The following is a 20,101-nucleotide window of genomic DNA, read 5'->3' as shown; positions in this document are numbered from 1 at the left end:
AAGGGCATTGCTTTCCACCTGACCTTGCAGGGAGGGCTCTAAAGGGTGTCCATTTGCGCGGCCCCAAAGCTGCACGATGTGGGGGGGCGGGGGGGGGGAGAAGGAGACCGAAGCAGAAGGGAAAGGCAGCGGCCGGAGAGCGGGGAGGAGAGGAAGGAGGAGAGACGGGCAGAGGAGAGCATCAGGCGGACGGGCTCCGCCAGCCAATCAGAGGCGCGCTCGGGAGCTGCAGCAGCCGGAGCCGCGGAGCCCGGGGCTCCAGGAGCGCTGAGCCGAGGCTGGGGCTCTCCGAGGACGAGGTGGCTGTGCCCTGAGCGCGGGGGGGAGTCCCCTCTTTGCTGCTCGTAAATTAAGTTCCTTTCCGCCAGTCGGGGCAAGTCAGCCAAGGTAAGGCTTCCGTAGACGACACTTTACTCTGTAGCGACATTACTATCTATTGCCTTTTATTTATTTATTTCCGTGGGGGGGGGGGGCAGTGGGGCTGCTTACCCGGTTCTGAGTCAAAACCAGTGTTTGGTGAGATGCTCCTCCCGGATTGGCTTCGCAGGATCTAGGGCGAGCGGGAAAGTTGGGGCTGATGCGTCGGAAACCTTGGGGCTGGGATACATTTTTTTTTTTTTTTTTTTTTTTTTGAAATTTTCTTACCCAGGAATGTTGCCGTAGAGCCTATGGAATGTGAGTCTTAAGAAGCCGGCTGGGTATCTGTTTATGTTTCTCGGTGGATGGTGCTGTGGTCCGCCCTGCCCCCCGAAGAAGTTGGAAGGAGTCCGCAAGGCACCTTTGAGTAGTGATGGCCTCAAATTGAGCCGTCACGTATGTCTAACTGTGAAAGTGAGGGGGAGCATTGTCAGAATAGAAACAGGGACGTCGCAACTGGAATTTTGGTGGTGCTTTTTAATTATTGCCTTGCCAATATCCTCTAAAATTTCGTGAGAGCTGAGGTCTGAAGCTGCAGGAGAGCAAAGCTCATTTTCTTTTTTCTCCCTTTCATTCTTCTTTATTTTCCCCTGAATTGCTTCCGTAAGTGCTTATTAACGCTTAAGATGAAACTTTTACTTCTTTTAAAGGGCACTATAAATGATGCATAAAAAGGAATCAGGTAGGCTCCTGTGATTAGCAGCACACTTTATTTAGTATATGCCCTTATGGTTGCTAACTCTGATTCATTTACCCTTCGTAACTTCTTGAACCTGTGGGAATAACACTGATATCTATTAACGTTTGCGTCTAAAAATCAAGGTAAAGTTGTGCCTTATGCATGTTTATATGCCTGTGTGTGTGTGTGTGTGTGTGTGTGTGTGTGTGTGTGTTGTACGTGCAGATGTGGAACTGAGCAAACCTGTCATGTAACAGGTGAAAATATACAATTTTATTGGCTGGTTGTTACAGTATTTCCTTATATCAATCCTGTGGTACTTAATGAACTTTCAGCTTAATCAAGAGTACATGCTCCTTGCTCTTTCCCTTCTAGATAGCAAGAAATCCTGAAATAAAATTCTTAGCTAAAATTATCATGGTCTTCTGTTCGTTCAGGTGATGGCATCACTGCTTTGAGCTGAGAGAGACAGATCAGAGAAAGATTTTATTGTGTAGCCAAAAAAAAAAATAAATAAGTAAAATAAATAAATAAACAAACACATAAATAAAATAACCTTAAGCTCTGACAATGTTTTGGAACCTTTATTTTCCACTCTGAGATCACCCACAGATTTCTCAAAGCAGGGGGCTTCCCTTATGCAGTAATGGTTCTCTTTTATTTTAGTGGACTTGTCTTACTGCAGAAAATATCCTAAATCAAGAGTTTGAAGTCCAGATTAGATCTCTGGTGTATCTGGCTCGATGTGGGAGGGGAACGCAGGATACGATCCTGGTAGAGAATTAGTTCTGTGCTCTGACACGCCGGTCCAAGCACCAATCATGATCCTGGTTTCTTTCCAGCCTCCTGTTAGGTAGTTAATTCTGGGTTTCTTGATAATTAATTAACCTAGTGTAGGTCAGCCCACTCATTCTCTTAATAACACATTCATTTAATGCCTTGTTGGATAAGTATTTTATAAACCATAATACTGATGATTTTCACAGACATAGCTAACGTAAGAAGGGAAAAGACAAAAAAAAAAAAACAAAAACAAAAAACAAAAACAAAAACAAAAAAAACCAAAAATGATGCCAATGGTGAAGTCTGATTTCCTGCCAAGAGTGAGAGGTAGAAAATGAGGATTCACTCTTTTAGATGCCACAGAAATGTCCAACTGAAGATTACCCAATAGTAAAGGAAAATATGATAGTAGAAAGAAGGTAAGAGCTGGGAAACTCTAGCTGTAACTCTGTCTAGTGCATGTTGAATATAATTGGCTATCACAGTTGCAAACGTAGTCAATACCAACTGGTGCTTGAATAAAATCTGTACATTGGGCAATTGGAAATTATTCCTCCTGATGCTCTATTTCAGATGGAAAAAATGGAATCATGAGAATGAATGAGTCAGCCCAACTTCATAAATTCTTTAGACGAAGGGTGCTATATATAGTAAATATATGGTGCTTTTTATTGACCTATGTAAATATCGTTATTGTGCTTCATGTTGATTTTTGTGGTCTGATGAATACAAACTACACTTCCACAGCGTGTATCTCGCACGTGTCCTGTATTTGTCTTGTTGATGATTAGAAATTTGAAGTAAACCTGAGATATTTGCAACCTGATATAATCATCCTTTAGAATCTGGACGTGCATATACTTTTCAATAGATTTAGGATAAAACATATTGAACTTATTGACCTAAAAAAGGTTTACTGATCTCAAATCCCTGTATTCGATACAGTGTAGTTGAGTGAAAAGTTAGAAGAAAAATTGAGAGATTAAAGACTGCAAGTATGTGAGATGCTGTTTTGCTTTTTTTATTTTAATAAGTGGAGGATTTCAAACTTTTTAATTTGCATAATATCTGCTGTTCATATAGTTGCAGTATACATGCCTACAGAACTATATTTTAGGTAAAGTCTTTTATGAATTTTTTTAAATGTTTATTATTGAGAGAACACGAGTAGGGGAGGGGCAGAGAGGGAGGGAGACACAGGATCCTAAGCAGGCTCCAGGCTCTGAGTTGTCAGCACAGAACCTGACCCAGGGCTCAAACTTGTGAACCACAAGATCATGACCTGAGCCCAAGTCGGAAGCTTAACCAACTGAGCCACCCAAGAGCCGCTAGGGAAGGAGTTCCGAACCTTGGTGTTGTTGATATGGTAGGCTGTATAATTCTTATGGGTTAGGGAGGCTGTCCTGTGTTTTGTAGGATGCCAAGCAGCATCCCTGTTTTCTACCCACACAATGCCAGTAGCAGCATCTCCAGATCGTGACAACCAAAAATATCTGCAGGCATTGTTAACTATTTCCTTGGGGGGTGGGCAACTTGCACCCCTGCCTCGTTGAAAAGCACTGCTGTAGAAAAACCTAAAGACTGTGTGCAGAAAAAGGTCATACAATATATGGTTTGAGTGGACAACTGCCCATGTATAGTTCATTTTGGATGCTCTGTGATGATTCCTCTTCTCTTGCTTGGGATGGATTTCAAATTTTAGGTGTTTCATTAAGTCCCTAACATGAACTGTGGAAGTTTGTGTTAGCAGTATTACTTTTTCTATAAATTGAAAGATTGGGCTGTGTTATCATATGCTATCATTTGTAGGAACAAAAGAAAATACAAAATGAGAAAAAGCAAATGTACATGTGGAGGTTGAAGGCACATTTCACTTATTTTTTTTCATATGAGCCTTTAATATAAATTATAAGTAAATTCAAGATACTGATTCTTTCTCTTCTATAATAGCTTTTGCTTATTATTTTTTTTTGGAGTATGTATATGTTTGGAATGTCAGGAGTGGGTATTCAGTCTAGTAATTCCATGTGCTTGGAGTAGTTTATAATGTTAGAAGTGTCCAGAAGTAAAAGGAAAACATTTTGACTTTAAAAGCATAGTTCTTAGTAGGTGGTGATGTGTGGCACAATAAAAAAAAATATTGAGCTTAATGATTTGGAGACATAGAAGAACTTGATCCTGACCTTGATTACTTGTGTTAATGTCCCTTGTATATAGGCCATTTTTTCCTCATCTGCAAAAGGAGATACGAATAGGCATGAGAATCAAATAATACAAGGTGTTAAAATGGGTTGCAGTCTATAAAGATCTGTACCAACCTTAGTAAGTTATCATAGGTTCAATGTCTTTGATGATTTGTTTGATGAGAATTGACTCATCATGCTAAATCTTCCAGCTATTGTGGTTAAAGATTATCTGTAAAAAATGGCAGTATTTTTGTTTTGTTATTTCAATTCCAGTTAGTTAACATACAGTGTAATATTAGTTTCAGGTGTACAGTATAGTACAATATAGTGTTGATTCAACGCCCAGTGCTCATTACTAGGGCACTCCTTAATCACCATCACGTATTTAACCGATCCCCCCACCTCTGCCCCTCTGGTAACCATCAGTCTGTTCTCTATAATTAACAGTCTGTTTCTTGGCTTCTCTCTCTCTCTCCCTCCCTCCCTCCCTCCCTCCCTCCCTCCCTCTCCCTCTCCCTCTCCTTCTCCCTCTCCCCTTTGCTCATTTGTACAAATGTCAGTATTCTTATTTTTTTATGGATGAAATAAAACATCTTCATTTTGAAATGTGATTTAAGTTATAGACAAACCTCCTTATTGTCTCATTTCCATCTTTCCCCATATTATCTACATTTATAATTTGTTTAAAAATACAGAAATGTGAAATCTAGAATGCATCTTGAACTTTACTCTTCAATAAAATCCATTTAACAGTTACTACCAATTTGGTATGTATTTTCAAAGTGATTTTTAATGAATGGATTCATGTGGATATCTACATATAATTCTAAAATAGAGATTTAAATTTAAAGATGCATTTACTCACAGATGTATGCATTCATATAAGCATATGCATACAGATACAATAAACACAGCTCAATATTATACCCAACTAATTTTATAGTGTGTTCACTGTTCCATGTGCGTTTATAGAGAATTCGTGAATATTTAGCAAGAATCCAGTAGACCATTATGCACAAATCTGGCATTTAACTCTATTTCAATGTTAGGGACACACGTTTGTGTACAGCTTCCTCTTCTTTTTAGATCAGGGTGATTTCACATTGGCTGACGTCCCTGCCATAGCGAGAGTATACATTTTGACTATCGCATATGATTGTATGGATTATTATCATTCATTTAAGTAATCCTCTATTATAATTTTTTTAATAGTAAAGAGAAGGCCAAAACAAAGTAAATAATTTAGTATCTCTATCATTGCTGTTAGTGTTTTGACTTTTAAGTGTGGCATATGTTCCTGGAAGAGATTTTCAGGAAAAGAAATGGGCTTCAGGGAAATGTAAGAGCAGGTTTAAGAATATTCACTGTAGTGTATCCTGATATGTCTGGATGTTGCTTCTGTAGATTCCAGAAAATTCTGATATGTACACTTCTACACTGTGGCTACATCAATTTAGGAAACTTCTTGGTAATCTGAGAATAAAATGAACAGAGCTCAATCCCTACACGTATTTGAGTGAAATATTGAATAAAGCAACTATTTCACTTAACTGAGCTCCCTTAGACTATGCCTTATCTAATATTTCACTCACAGTGAATGGGATGTAATAGATGAATTGCCAGTAAAATGAATTTGGACTTTGCAGGTACCTCCACTGACAGAAAAGGAATTCAACTATCCTTTCCATTTTACTTCTGTTTCTGTGATCATAAGGATCTTCAAATAGATTTTTATTGTCATTATATTTATGCCCTTGGGACAATATATATGATTTCTATATAACTATGCACAATCTGGTGTGACTGGCAATTTCACTTGACCCAGTTATTTTCAGTCTACCTGATACCACAAGTATTTTAAATAAAAATATCTGTCTGGGTTAACCTCACAGTCATCAGTGGGATTTAAATGAAGGCTCAATGCCATTTTAACCTATTGGATCATCATAATACAAATAATTTTTGATACCAACCGTCTTGAAACCAAGATGCAAAGGTGTGATAAAACTCTTATTTATAGTTATCCCTTGTGGAAGTGAAAATTAATATACGAACTTTGAAAAGCAACTTTCAGTCCATGGCCAGTGGCGGGAAAAGGCGGACTTCCTTACATGCCAATTGTGGGAATAAACCAATAGGAAACAATACAAAGTATTAAAAAATTAAGAAATCATTCAAGAAGTTAAGCTTAAGAATTCAGATCAATCTCGGGGCGCCTGGGTGGCGCAGTCGGTTAAGCGTCCGACTTCAGCCAGGTCACAATCTCGCGGTCCGTGAGTTCGAGCCCCGCGTTGGGCTCTGGGCTGATGGCTCAGAGCCTGGAGCCTATTTCCGATTCTGTGTCTCCCTCTCTCTCTGCCCCTCGCCCGTTCATGCTCTGTCTCTCTCTGTCCCAAAAATAAATAAACGTTGGAAAAAAAAAAATTTTTAAAAAAGAATTCAGATCAATCCCAAAATGACAAATTGATGGAACCTGAATATTAAACTCAATACAAAATTTTATAATTTATTTATATTTTGATTTTTTTAAGTTTATTTATTTTGAGCGATAGAGAGTGACAGTGGGGCCTCCCATTGGGGCTCTATCTCATGAACTGTGACATCATGACCTGAGCCAAAGTCAAGTCAGACACTTAACCTACAACCATTGAGTTGGATAATGTATTGAGACAAAATGTGTATCTTCCAATTTTTCTGTACTATTTATATATTTAAACATGTGTAATTAGTATCTTTAGACTTCCTGTGATATCATTAAATGAACCACGAAAATATAAACAGATTATTTTAGCTTCATGCAATTTTGTTGCTTTTATAGAGAACCTGTTTATTGGCTGATTGGTTCTATAATCCAAAAGATTATTCAGTAAGATTTTCAATTCTGGTAATTGAAATTCTACTTTTAAGATGATTTATCATATTTTTAAAGTAAAAATAGTCATGTTAAATACTAGATTATATTTTACTGTATTAAATGTTAAATTCATTTATGGAGGTTGCATTCTATTTGAGAAGAGGGATGTTTTACAAGGGAAATAATATATTGTTGAAAATACCATTATTAAGGGGGGAAATAAAAGTGGGATGTGGAATAAAAGTTTAGGAGAAATAAATGGCAGTTTATATTTTGGCTTTTATGGCTTTATAAGCCCTCACTAAGAAGATGACTTTGAATAAAGCCTTGGGGGAAGTATGGTTATGGGCAGTATTGATATCTGATAACCCCCCAGGGGCGGGGGAAAGCAAGTACAGAAGTGGGGAGAAACATTCAGGGCCCAGAGAAGAATAACAAGAAGGCTAGAAGAGCTGGCATGAAGTAACAGAAATGGAGCATAGAAGGAGATACCATTAAGAGATCACCATGGGGCGCCTGGGTGGCTCAGTCAGTTAAGTGTCCGACTTTGGCTCAGATCATGATCTCATGGTTCGTGGTTTGAGTTCCACATCAGTCTCTGTGCTGACAGCTCAGAGCCTGGAGCGGCTTCGAATCCTGTGTCTCCTTCTCTCTCTGCCCCTCCCCAGCTCACATTCTGTCTCTGTCTCTCTCTCAAAAATAAAGAAACATTAAAAAATAAAAAAAAGAGATCATGGAAACCAGATTGTGTATAGATTCTGTAGATTAGTACATAGACTTTGTATTTTTTCCTAGGAGATTTGGGGTAGTCTTAGATATTTCTGATCAGAGAAATGACTTAATTTGATATCTGTTATGTTAGGTGGTAAAGGAAGATGAAGAATACAGATGGGATTAAGGTGACTACTCCGCTATATTTCAACAAAGAACTCCGGCCACATGGTTGCAACTAGACAGAAACAGAGAGGCCAGTTGTAGAATTATTTCAATAATTTGGAGGAGGAAAGATGGCGACTTGTAGGAGAGAGAAAGCAGTGGAGGTGGGGAAAACAGGTGTATCTTGAAATTAAAGCTACCAGGACTTGACATTGTATAGGATATTAGGGGAAGTGGGTGACAGTGAGGGTAAAGGATAAATTTTGTTTGCTGCATTTTGCACAATTAGAAGGATGTAGTTGCTGGGGCACCTGACTGGTTCAGTTGGAAGAGCTTGTGACTCTTGATCTCAGGTTCATGAGTTCAAGCCCCACAGGGCTTTGAATAATAGAGATTATTTAAATAAGCATAACAAAAAAAAAAAAAAAAAGGAGAATGTAGTTCCTATCTCTAAGAAGGGAAAGAATTGAGCTGCACAAAGTTTGGCAGGGGAAGGGGGACAGGCAGTTAGATATGAAGAACTATGTATATTTTTAGATAGAAATGTCTAAGTAGGGTGTGGAGTCTGCTGAATACACAAATGTGGGGTTCCGGAGAGCTATCCATAGCTGCCGGTGGGAAATCAGGAGCCACTCTCCACAGACTGCATTTAAAATGAAGGGAGTGGATATGAATGAAAAGAGGTAAATCACAAGGCCAGAACCTGAGGCAACCTGACACAGATTGGATGGGAAATAAAGAAACACCAGAACACCAGGTTGAGAAGCAGAAGCTGAAGAGGGAGGAAGAAACTCCACGAGTGATGATGGATTTCAAGGAAGAGGCCATCTTGAAGAACCTCTTATATTATGGAAATGGAAACTCCCCAAAACATAAAAACATATGCATTTTGGACATTTTAATTATAAGTTTTAAGAAGTAATTTCCTTAATTAAAAATGTTCATCTTTGAAGGACTTTATTCATTATAGTTGCTTTTTAAAATTTTTTAAAATATTTATTTTTGAGAGAGACAGAGTGGGAGCAAGGAAAGGGCAGAGAGTGAGGGAGACACAGAATTCAAAGCAGGCTCCAGGCTCTGCGCTGTCAGCGCAGAGCCTGATGCAGGGCTCGAACCCACAAACCGTGAGATCATGACCTGAGCTGAAGCTGCTCACTTACCCGACTGACCTACCAAGGTGCCCCTACAATTATTGCCTTTTAGATCTGACAAATATGTAATATAAATATATATAATTTACTAAGGACTGAATCTTTTGCTTTTTTCCAACCCAAAATTATTCTACAAATAATTCTACAAATTATTCTATATTTTTTATTCTGTAAGTATTTTAAAAAGTAGATGAGGGGCGCCTGGGTGGCGCAGTGGGTTAAGCGTCCGACTTCAGCCAGGTCACGATCTCGCGGTCCGTGGGTTCAAGCCCCGCGTCAGGCTCTGGGCTGATGGCTCAGAGCCTGGAGCCTGTTTCAGATTCTGTGTCTCCCTCTCTCTCTGCCCCTCCCCCATTCATGCTCTGTCTCTCTCTGTCCCAAAAATAAATAAACGTTGAAAAAAAAAATTAAAAAAAAAAAGTAGATGAAATTTCCTATAGCCAATATTCCAATTAAGGAACTGTATGTTTTTACATTGATATCCTGCTTGTGATTTATGCCCAGCCTTTGAAGTGCAGTTGAGCTGTATAAAGAACCCAGATATGAATGTACAGTTGTAGCTGCAAGTTTAAGGTGACTATCAAATAATGAAACTTATCTTGGAGCAAATATGCAAGATTTTTATATTAGTGTATTTTTATCAATGATGCTCACAACAGTAAAGCTTTTTTTCATCAACTATTCTAAGATTCATGCATGTGAACACATGTGCATACACACACAACTAATAGCATTCTGCTTTTATTTTTTTAAAAATTTTAATGCTTGTTTATTTTTGAGAGAGAGAGAGAGAGAGAGATGGGTGGAGAGCAAGCAGGGGGAGAGCAGAGAGAGAGGGAGACAGAATCCCTATCAGGTTCCATACTATCAGCACAGAGCCTGAAGCAGGGCTCGAACCCATGAACCTTGAGATCATGACCTGAGCTGAAACCAAGAGTCAGATGCTTAACCGAATGAGCCACCCAGTTGCCCCTTTTTTTATTAATATTTTTAATGTTTATTTATTTTTGAGACTCAGAAAGAGAGAGAGATACATAAAATGAGCATGGAAGGGGCAAAAAGAGGGAGACGCAGAATCTGTCAGCATAACCCAACGGGGGGTGGGGGGCGGGGCTCGAACTCAGGAGCCATGAGATCACGACCAGAGTCAAATTCGAATGCTTAACCAACTGAGCCACTCAGGGGAGCCACTTCTTTTTCTTAATCTAACAGATAATCAGCTTGATTAACTAGCACTTTATCAACAAAGCTTCACTTAAAATGTTTATAATCTCAGGTAAATGAAGTGCTTTAACTTTGGAAAGTCAGTTTTATGAGGGAAGTTACAATAATACCCTGAACAATATAAAAAATTGTATAACTGTTGTGTGTGGCCACGTGGAAGGCTAATGTGGTGGGCAGAATAAAGGTTCCCAAAGATACTCAGTCCTAATTCCTGGATCCTGTGAATATGTTAGATGACAGAGGAAGATTAAGAATGTAGATGGGGAGGCACCTGGGTGGTTCAGTGGGCTAAGCCTCTGACCCTTGATTTTGGCTCAGGTCTTGATCTCATGGTTTGCGAATTCCAGCCCCAGGCCAGGCACTTCCAAGCAGTGCGGAGCCTGCTTGGGATTCTCTCCCTCTCTCTCTCTCTCTCTGCCTCACTCCCATTTGCATGCAGTGCTCTCTCAAAATAAATAAATAAACTTAAAAAAAGAAGGATGTAGATGGAATTGAGTGTGTTAATCAGCTAATCTAAAATGGGGAGATGATCCTGGATTATCCGGGAAGGCCCACTGTAATCACAGGGTACTGCAAGTGGAAAGGGGGGCGCCTGGGTGGCTCAGTCAATTAGAGGCATCCCATTCTTGATTTGGGCTCAAGTCATGATCTCACGGTCATGAAATGAAGCCCCACATTGGGCTCCACACTAGGCATGGAGCCTGCTTAGGATTCTCTCTCTCCCTCTCTCTTTGCCCCTCCCCCCAAATAATAATAACAATAAAAGGAAGTAGAAAAGGGAGGCGTAAGGGAGGACAGATGATGACATTTGCGAAGAATTCCAATTGCTGGCTAGGGATACAGAGGAAGAGGGCAGAGCACTAAGTGCGATATGGGAAGCTGCTAGAATGTGGAAGAAGGCAAGGGTTCTCCCCTGGAGCCTTTAGGAAGGAATGTAGCCACACTGACACTTTTATTTAAGGCAGTTATGACTCATTTCAGACTTCTGACCTGTAGAATTATAAGATAATAACTTTGTAATGTTGGAAGCCACTAAAATCATGGTATTTTGTGCAGAAGCAATGGGAAACTGATATAGCAAGCCTAAGGAGGTGTTTCAAGTTTTGCCTTTTATAAATAAATCATTTGAATTTTCTGAGAATAAAGGTATAGAATATTGTGGAGTATATAATAACGATACCGTTAACCTGAGATTGTTATATTGCTCAACATTATAAATTGTTGCAAAAAATCCTATCAAACCTGAAGGATGTTTTTTTAAATTTTTTTTTTGAAGTTTATTTATTTTTGAGACAGAGAGAGACAGAGCATGAACGGGGGAGGAGCAGAGAGAGAGGGAGACACAGAATCGGAAGCAGGCTCCAGGCTCTGGGCCATCAGAGCTGGGCCATCAGAGCTGGGCTGATGGCCCAGAGCCTGACGTGGGGCTCGAACTCATGGACCGTGAGATTGTGACCTGAGCTGAAGTCGGACGCTTAACCGACTGAGCCACCCAGGCGCCCCCAAGGATGGTTTTTTAAAGCAGAATGCAAAGTATAATTACCCCTAATTGAAGAAAACAATGTATCTTACCTAATGTGTACTTTATTGTCCCCAAAAAGTACATTGTACTTCTATTAATAGGAGTCTACTGGACTTTTGGTTCCTGTGTCCAAATATGATTTAAAGAGTGTCAAATTTTTTGTACAGCTCTTTTAGGTAGTTTACTCATTTATGTAACAATACAAACAGCAATTTACAAATTAAGTAAAAAAAAAAAATGGAATGTTTAGCAAAGTAAACCACCTCCCCCCCGCTTTTTTTTACTTTTATAGTAGGAAATATTCAACTTTTGAGCAATACCATTTTATAAAAAGCAAACTTCACCATGATAGGCCATTCCATAGCTTAGAGGGTATAAAGATTTAACCTGGTATGACTAACAAATATGGATTTAGAATGAGAATATGGAAATCTGTGTTTTTTTACTGATCTATTTTTTAAATAAGTGAATGAAATGACTCTTAAGTAGGGAAAAAGTTACTTAGCCTCCCATTCTGAATGGCTCTTCCTCATGTTTAAAGCATAACATTCGTGAGAATGTTCACAGAAAAATGTTGAGCATATTTCGAATGCATAAAAATGAAAAGAATGGAGTAAAGCATATCTTCTAGTAGTAAGTGGCTAATTACAATTTTGTTCAGTCTTTGAAATGTCCCAGACATATCATTTGCTCTTACCTGGTTACCCTATTCAGCCTGTGGTTCTAATAGTGACGATTGACCTGCCCACCTGCACATGAATCTTCACAGAGCAGGAAGAGAAGACAAATGAGTAACACACACCAGTCTCCCCTAATCTAGCTGTCTGGTAATATTGCAAGCACTGGAAAAAAAAAATTGTTGATCTGAGCTTCCACATTCGTGATCTGAGTTCTGTGATTTGCTCTCAAAGCCCCTGGCTGGCCACCCAGCGGCAGAACCTACTCTGGATCACGTGTCCGTCCCTGGCACCTAATCAAGTGACATTTCATTTTCCTCTTAAATGTTTGCTTTTCTGATTTATATTCTTTCTAGTAATTCCTTAAATGGTAGGTGCTCAGTATAACAAGTAGACTGGTAAGATTAACAACCAACCTTTCCCCTTCTTCCTCCCCTACTCAGCTGAAGTATCCTGAAATTAGAACTTTTATCCATCAGTCTTTCTGTATACATCTATAAATCATGCATGAACATATATGTGCATAGAGATATAATATGGACATAGACCTTTCTCTACTTAATGTAAATGTAGTATGTGATTTTACTGTACAACACATTTTTTTTACATAAAATTAGATCACTAAGCTCTCTATAAATCAATAATCGCAGTCTGAATCTTCCTTGTCTTTATTGTCTCAAGATTAATTTGTTTTCAGTCCTGCTTCTGTCTTTATGTCCTGCCACACTGCATATCTTTTCTCTTTTGTCCTTCATCATTCAGTCTTATCCCTCCAAATTTTTATTTGCTCCTGTGTTAGTTAACTTGGGCAGACACAACAAAATTCCATGGACTGTGGGGCTTAAACAATAGGAATTTTTTGCTCATAGTTCTAGAGGCTGGTAAGTCCAAGACCAAAGTGCTGACCAATTCAGTTATCTGGCAAGCGCTCTCCTTTCTCTTCCTGCTTACAGATGGCCATTCGCTGTGTCCTCATATGGCAGAGAGCAAGCTCTCAGGTGTCTGTTCTTATAAGGCCAACTATTCTCATATGAGCGCCCACCATCACGACTTTATCTAAATCAAATTTCCTACTCAAAGGCCCTTCTCCAAATACCATCACTCTGGGGGTTAGGGTTTCCACGTAGGAAATTTGGAGATCCACAGGTCAGTCCACAGCAACAGTTCCTTCTTCTGTTTTCCTATTTTCAACTCTTTTTAAAATTATTTTATTAGTATTATTGTTATTTCTAAACACCCTATTTCTTCCTTCTGCCATTTTTATTCTTCTGATCATCCCAATCTCCTCAATGTGTTCCAGTCCTCATGCACCTCTTTCTCCAGTCACCTTTTGTGACTTTAAAAATGCCTCTGATGTTATAGCCCTTTGTTGTTCTGAAACCCTTCAAAATACTAGAAACTAAGTCTACACGCCTTCCCTTAAATGTTTCAGGTGACAGTCATCAATTATGTCATTTTTCCAGATTGTGTATGTGTGTGTGTGTATACATGTGCGCGCACACACACACACACACACATGCTATCTGAATGTAAATGTATGTAAATATACAGAGAATAATATATGGTATATGATACTTATGTGCATGCACAGAATATATTATTATTATTATTATTATGATCATTTTACAGAGAGTGTCAGTGGTGTGATAGGTAGGACTAGAGGGAGAGACCCTTAAGTAGACATCGCACCTAACACAGAGCCCCACGCAGCGCATGGGCTTGGTCCATTACCCCCGAAACCCCTAGAGGAGACCGTGACATGAGCTGAAATCTACAGGCTGACACTCAACTGACTGAGCCACCCAGGCACCCCATGTATTATCTTTTTCTCAACTCTTTTTCCTATAATTACGTAGGGTGCCCAAATCCGTGACATTTTGTATTGCCAATGATATCTAAAGACTTTTCCCCCTGGATGTATTAAATGCATGATGTAAAATGAAATTTAAAATTATTTGTCTCAGAGTTTTTAAAACAGAGTTCTGGAAGTTTCATTAGGCAAAATGTACTTGCATCCACTTATTATTCACTTGAATAATAAAAAGAACTCAGGAAATGACAATCGGTAGTACATGTCTCACTGGTTTGAAATAGTCAAGGCATGAATCACCCTTTCAGATGAAATGTTCTCACCAACTTTGAAGGCCGCTCTTGTGTGATTCTGGAGATGGGTAGCAGTTGAGAATAGCTTGTTTTTCTGAGAAAGCATCTCACTCTATTTCCAGTCCAGTGCTAAGGAGGATTTCATGTGTATGCAAAAAGGTATTTTTAACACAAATTTGGTATTAGCATCGTGGAATTGCTGACTCTTCCGAGTGTAAAATTGTGGCTTTCAGAAAGAAGTAAACTGGGACACTCTGTCAGCATCCTGGAAATGATACCCATTCTCCACTAAAGGAAATGCCAAACATTTAAAATGAAAAAGCAACAGATTAACTCAATGAAAAGGCAAGATGGTTCTAATCAATAAACTCTACAAGAGTAGTTTATTGTTCGCTAATACTTATGTCTCTATACCAACAAAAAAAGTATTCTTTATAAGGGTTGGATTTTCTAAAAGACATGAACTATTTAAAATAACAATTCCTTCACATCAGATCATGTTCAATTGTGATCGATCTTTCTGCTCTATGTAAATACTAATGGAGAGCTTACGTTTCAGATGTTTATCAAAGTGCACATTTCTCCTGGACATTCCATAATTTATTTTTCTGCATACTAATTTTTCTCTGAATACTATTTCTCTGCATACTAACTTTTCTCCCACTTATTGCCTTTCATTAAAAAAATTACTGCCTAAGATGGGGTGCCTGGATGGCTCAGTTGGTTAAGTGTCTGACTTCAGCTCAGGTCATGATCTCACAGTTTGTGAGTTCAAGCCCTGCATTGGGCTCTGTGCTGACAGCTCAGAGCCTGGAACTTGCTTAGGATTCTGTGTCTCCCTCTCTCTCTGCCCCTCCCCCGCTCACTCACACTCACTCTCTCTCTCTCTCTCTCTCTCTCAAAAATAAACATTAAAAAAATTACTGCCGGGGCGCCTGGTTGGCGCAGTCGGTTGAGCGTCCGACTTCAGCCAGGTCACGATCTCACGATCTCACGGTCCGTGAGTTCGAGCCCCGCGTCAGGCTCTGGGCTGATGGCTCAGAGCCTGGAGCCTGTTTCCGTTTCTGTGTCTCCCTCTCTCTCTGCCCCTCCCCCGTTCATGCTCTGTCTCTGTCTGTCCCATAAATAAATAAAAACGTTGAAAAAACATTTAAAAAAAATATAGAAAAAAAAATTACTGCCTAAGAAAATAACAATTTTTACAAAATACAAGTATAGCACATTTTGGCAAAATATTTTTCATTGGAGGAAAAAAATGAGTTTAGCAGAATTTTTTATTGAATATAGACTTGATATACTGAAAACGTTGGAGAAACTAATGTGTACTTCAAACTCAGATTTTAATTAGCTTATTGATTTATTTACATTTATCGTTATATAAATTACCATTTGTGATTTATTTGTATGTGCATAGTTAGCCATGCTAACTGGAAGTCTTTTCTAGGACTTCTAGATGTTGGGAAGATGTTATTAGCGTCATTTGCGTACAGTCAAGTCCTACAAGTTCACAGACTTGCCCAATGGGTCACACTTCATTGTAGGTGAATCACAATGGAGCATGCCCTGTCCTCTTCCCTGCTTTATACTTCATCACCACCCACACTTCATACCTCCTTGACCCCGGATCTCACGCTGATGACCATGACTCCTGTAACGATTATAAACTTTCTAAAATCATGGGACAGTTACTACCTCATGTCACCTCCACCAAATCTACACATGACCCGGTACCTAAATTCTAATTCCTTTTCTCTGCTCAAATTCTAGTGAAAGGACATTCCTGCTATTCTCCATACCCTGTTCTCAGGGTCCCGCCTCCCACCAACCTACTCTGACTCCTCCTCTTAACTGGTTGCATCCTCGTATCATACCTTCCTAACAGATAAAATTCTATATATTCAGTATGCCCAGTTCTATATATTGTACCCCTAAAATATATTTCACACATATTTTATATAGGTGTATTTCATATATGCTGGCATCACAGTAATTCAATTCACAACGACCTCTTCTGTGATGGTTTCCTCTCATTTGCTTTCATCAGCAAATGCTGTCCTTCAATTCTCTACCCTATACCAGCTAGCAGTAACTTCTTAAAAATATAAATCAATAGGTGTTGTCCTCTTTCAAAACCCTTCAATGAATCTCAATGTTACTGAGACTATTTAAGCTCTTGTCAAGGCCTCTAAAGTCCTATATGACCTCATACAACCTCCCTCTCCAACTTGATCCTCACTTATTCCTGACAAATTATATACTATCATGCTTCCCATCTTCATATATGTCAAACCTTTCTTGAAGCGTTTGAACATGTTATTCCTTTTGTCTGATATGTCCTTCTCTCCAATTTTTCTATGGCTGTCCTTTTATCCTTCATATTTAATCTCATCCAATTAAAAATAATGCCCTTTTCCCTAAAGTAGTTATCTGTTTTAATAGCCTTTTTCTCATGCTCTTCAAAACTATTTTTTTTTTAATTTTTTAAACGTTTATTTATTATTGAGAGACAGAGAGGGACAAGAGCACGAAGATGGGAGGGGCAGAGAGAGGAGGAGACACAGAATCCAAAGCAGGCTCCAGGCTCTGAGCTATCAGCACAGAGCCTGATGCGGGGCTTGAACTCACAAACTGCAAGATCATGACCTGAGCCGAAGTCAGATGCTTAACCGACTGAGCCACCCAGGCATCCCAAAAACTACTATTTTTTTAAATAAATTTAATCTCTTTTTTTCACCTCCATCTAAGATGTAAACCCTACTTGAACCAAGATCTTGTTTTTCATTCATCTTTGGATCCCCAGTGTTTAAAATATTGCCTGGCACATAACCCAGAATATATTCCATAAAATATAAGACAAATATATTCATTGACTGTAATTGAAACAAGTCAGAAGTAAACTTTAAAAGAACAATAATTGAAGTACACATGGAAATACTGTGTAAGTCATGCACCTACAGATAAATTACTGCAAGTTGAACACAGTAAAAAAAAAAAGAGTATTGCCCGCTTTCCAGAAACCTTCCTTGTATACCTTCACAGTCCCTCTCTCTTCCCCAGATGTAACCTTTTTTCCTCCTGACATCTTATAACATTGATGAATTTTGTCTGTGCACTTTATATAATGTGAATCTTACAGTTTGGTTCGATTGTACTCAGCTTCTCAACATTACTTGTGTATAGATCATCCGTTTGTTGATTAAATCAGTAGGCTTTATTAGTTTTCTTTCATTTTATTGTAGATGATTCCACTGTATGAATATACTGTAAGTCACCATTCTGCTGAAGGACATTTGGCTGGTTCCAGTTACCATTAAAAATACTACAGCTATGGGGCGCCTGGGTGGCGCAGTCGGTTAAGCGTCCGACTTCAGCCAGGTCACGATCTCGCGGTCCGTGAGTTCGAGCCCCGCGTCGGGCTCTGGGCTGATGGCTCGGAGCCTGGAGCCTGTTTCCGATTCTGTGTCTCCCTCTCTCTCTGCCCCTCCCCCGTTCATGCTCTGTCTCTCTCTGTCCCAAAAATAAATAAACGTTGAAAAAAAAAAATTTTAAAAAATAAAATAATAAAAAAAAATACTACAGCTATGAACATTCTTGTGTTTGAAATCTGGAGGACATATGTGGCCTTTTTACCGGGTGTATACTAGGAATGAAATGCTGTGTTGTAGGGTGAGCTTATGTTCAACATTAAAAGAGAGAGCCTAATGCTTTTCCAAAGTGGTTGTACTAATGTACACTCCCACATCATTGTGTGAAAGTCATTCTTGTTATTTTTAATCTTGTTAATTTTAGTCTACCAGGCAGGTATGTAGACATATTTCATTGTGTGCTTCCCTGAACTATGTTGTTTTTAAATATTTAAAACTACAGTAAAAAATAATGCATTAGTATTCATGTTCTACAACTGAATTCATCAGTTGTTTTTATTTTTCCATTTGATTATTGGTAACTAGCTATCTTTATTTTTATGGCCATTTGAAAACAAATTTTAGGCATTAGATGCAGGGTTTTAGTGATTGGAAATTGAAAGGCTTTCTGAGTGTGTAGATTTGGCAATTTTGAAATTCTCTGAACATATTTTTTTATGTACTTTAACAGTTCTTCAAGTAAAACAGTAAAATGCAAAATAAATACAATGTAGTAAGTATACTTATTTCAGATGCTAGAGAAACAAATTATGCTTTGTAACTTGTGAGGATAATCTATGAATGAGGAAACAAAAGGCCATGGGAAAAATAAATGAGCTTATCCATTTTGTTTATCATATTTAAAACATGAATCAGGCTTCAAATGTCATTGGTAGATAACACCACCATTGGGACAGAAGAATATCACCTTTTGTTTCTATCTTTCATTAATTACTACAAAGATAGTTATTGACAAAGAAAGAATGGCAGTTTCAATGATGGGAAGCAAATGTTTGCATTTTTTTTTAATAACTTAAACACTTCTCTCATTTTTGTAATGCTTATTGGCATAATGGGGACAGCCTTAGAGTTGCACCATGCTTGTCTTTGCAAGGAAGCTCCGATGATATATTTCATATCTTTTTCCACAAAATCTTTTTTAGGGACATTGGATTAAAAAAAAAAAAACCTTTATTTATTTTTGAGACAGAGAGAGATAGAGCATGAGCAGGGGAGGGGCAGAGAGACAGAGGAAGAGACACAGAATCCAAAGCAGGCTCCAGGCTCCCAGCTGTCAACACAGAGCTGGAGGACGAAGGGCTCAAACTCAGGGGCCATGAGATCATGACCTGAGCCGAAGTCAGACGCTTAGCAGACTGAGCCACCCAGGCACCCCAGGGACATTGGATTTTTAATCTTTCTTTAATTAGATTCATAAGAAATGTGTATCATTAAAATCTGATACCAGCTCTGGATGAATGAGAAACTACAAATCACTGTTGTGAAATACTGACTTAGTGGTTATTATTATATTAGGAAAAGGTTGTTTTTAAAATATTTACTTACAAACAAACATTTTGGATATTTGTTGTATTATATATTCTCAGAGTCAGAAATTTTACTTCCTTTTGTTCTGAGAGAGTTGCACTTATTCAATAAACATGTTTTGTTCTAATTTGATTCATGTTAAAATCATCATATTAAAATCATAATAAAAATAGTAAAATGTATTTTTTAGAATAAAATCTAAAAGTAAGGAAGACATGCTCTGGCAGTTAGAAATGGAATATGATGAGAGCATTCCACAAATTTCAATAAGCTATTTTATTTTCCTGCAAAACAGTCATTCAGTTTCAATATTCTTAATTATTTGATATTTTTTTGAAAAAGCCTGTTTTAACTCTATATATCAATAAGTTATCCTCACTAGAAATTCTAATTGGATTGTTTTCATTATTATTTAAAATACCAAATTGATCTTGCATGGATGAGCAAATAATCTTTTTCATGTGCTAATACACATCTCCAGCTTAAACGTGATTTTTAAAGTGTAAATAAATACATTAAAATTATTTTCCCTGCTAAGAATTTTTTTAAAATACTGTTATGAGCTGCATCCCATGAGCCTAATGAGCTTAGCATTTCCATTTTTATTCAGTTAGATCTTTCGCAGTTGGCATCATTTATCCACAAAACCACATAGACTTTTAAAATAGAAAGTAATG

At 38.3% G+C, this 20,101-nt stretch overlaps 1 protein-coding gene across 8 annotated transcripts in view; it reads left to right on the top strand.

Annotated features, from left to right (window-relative positions):
* CDH18 (cadherin 18) overlaps positions 1–20,101 on the top strand; it is a 1,020,275-nt gene that overhangs the window by 521,861 nt on the left and 478,313 nt on the right. The window contains exon 1 of one of the 8 annotated variants that reach the window (XM_040494418.1): positions 204–387. The exons of the other annotated variants lie outside the window; for them this stretch is intronic. The gene's annotated coding sequence lies outside the window, so the exon portion shown is untranslated. Of the gene's footprint in view, positions 1–203; positions 388–20,101 lie in introns of those variants that run through there. 8 annotated transcript variants of the gene reach the window in all.

Source organism: Herpailurus yagouaroundi, unplaced genomic scaffold (assembly GCF_014898765.1).
Source record: "Herpailurus yagouaroundi ecotype Mexico unplaced genomic scaffold, PumYag 29, whole genome shotgun sequence".
NCBI lineage: Eukaryota > Metazoa > Chordata > Mammalia > Carnivora > Felidae > Herpailurus > Herpailurus yagouaroundi.
Note: the sequence above shows the minus strand (reverse complement) of the source record. Positions and strands in the feature narration are given on the sequence as shown.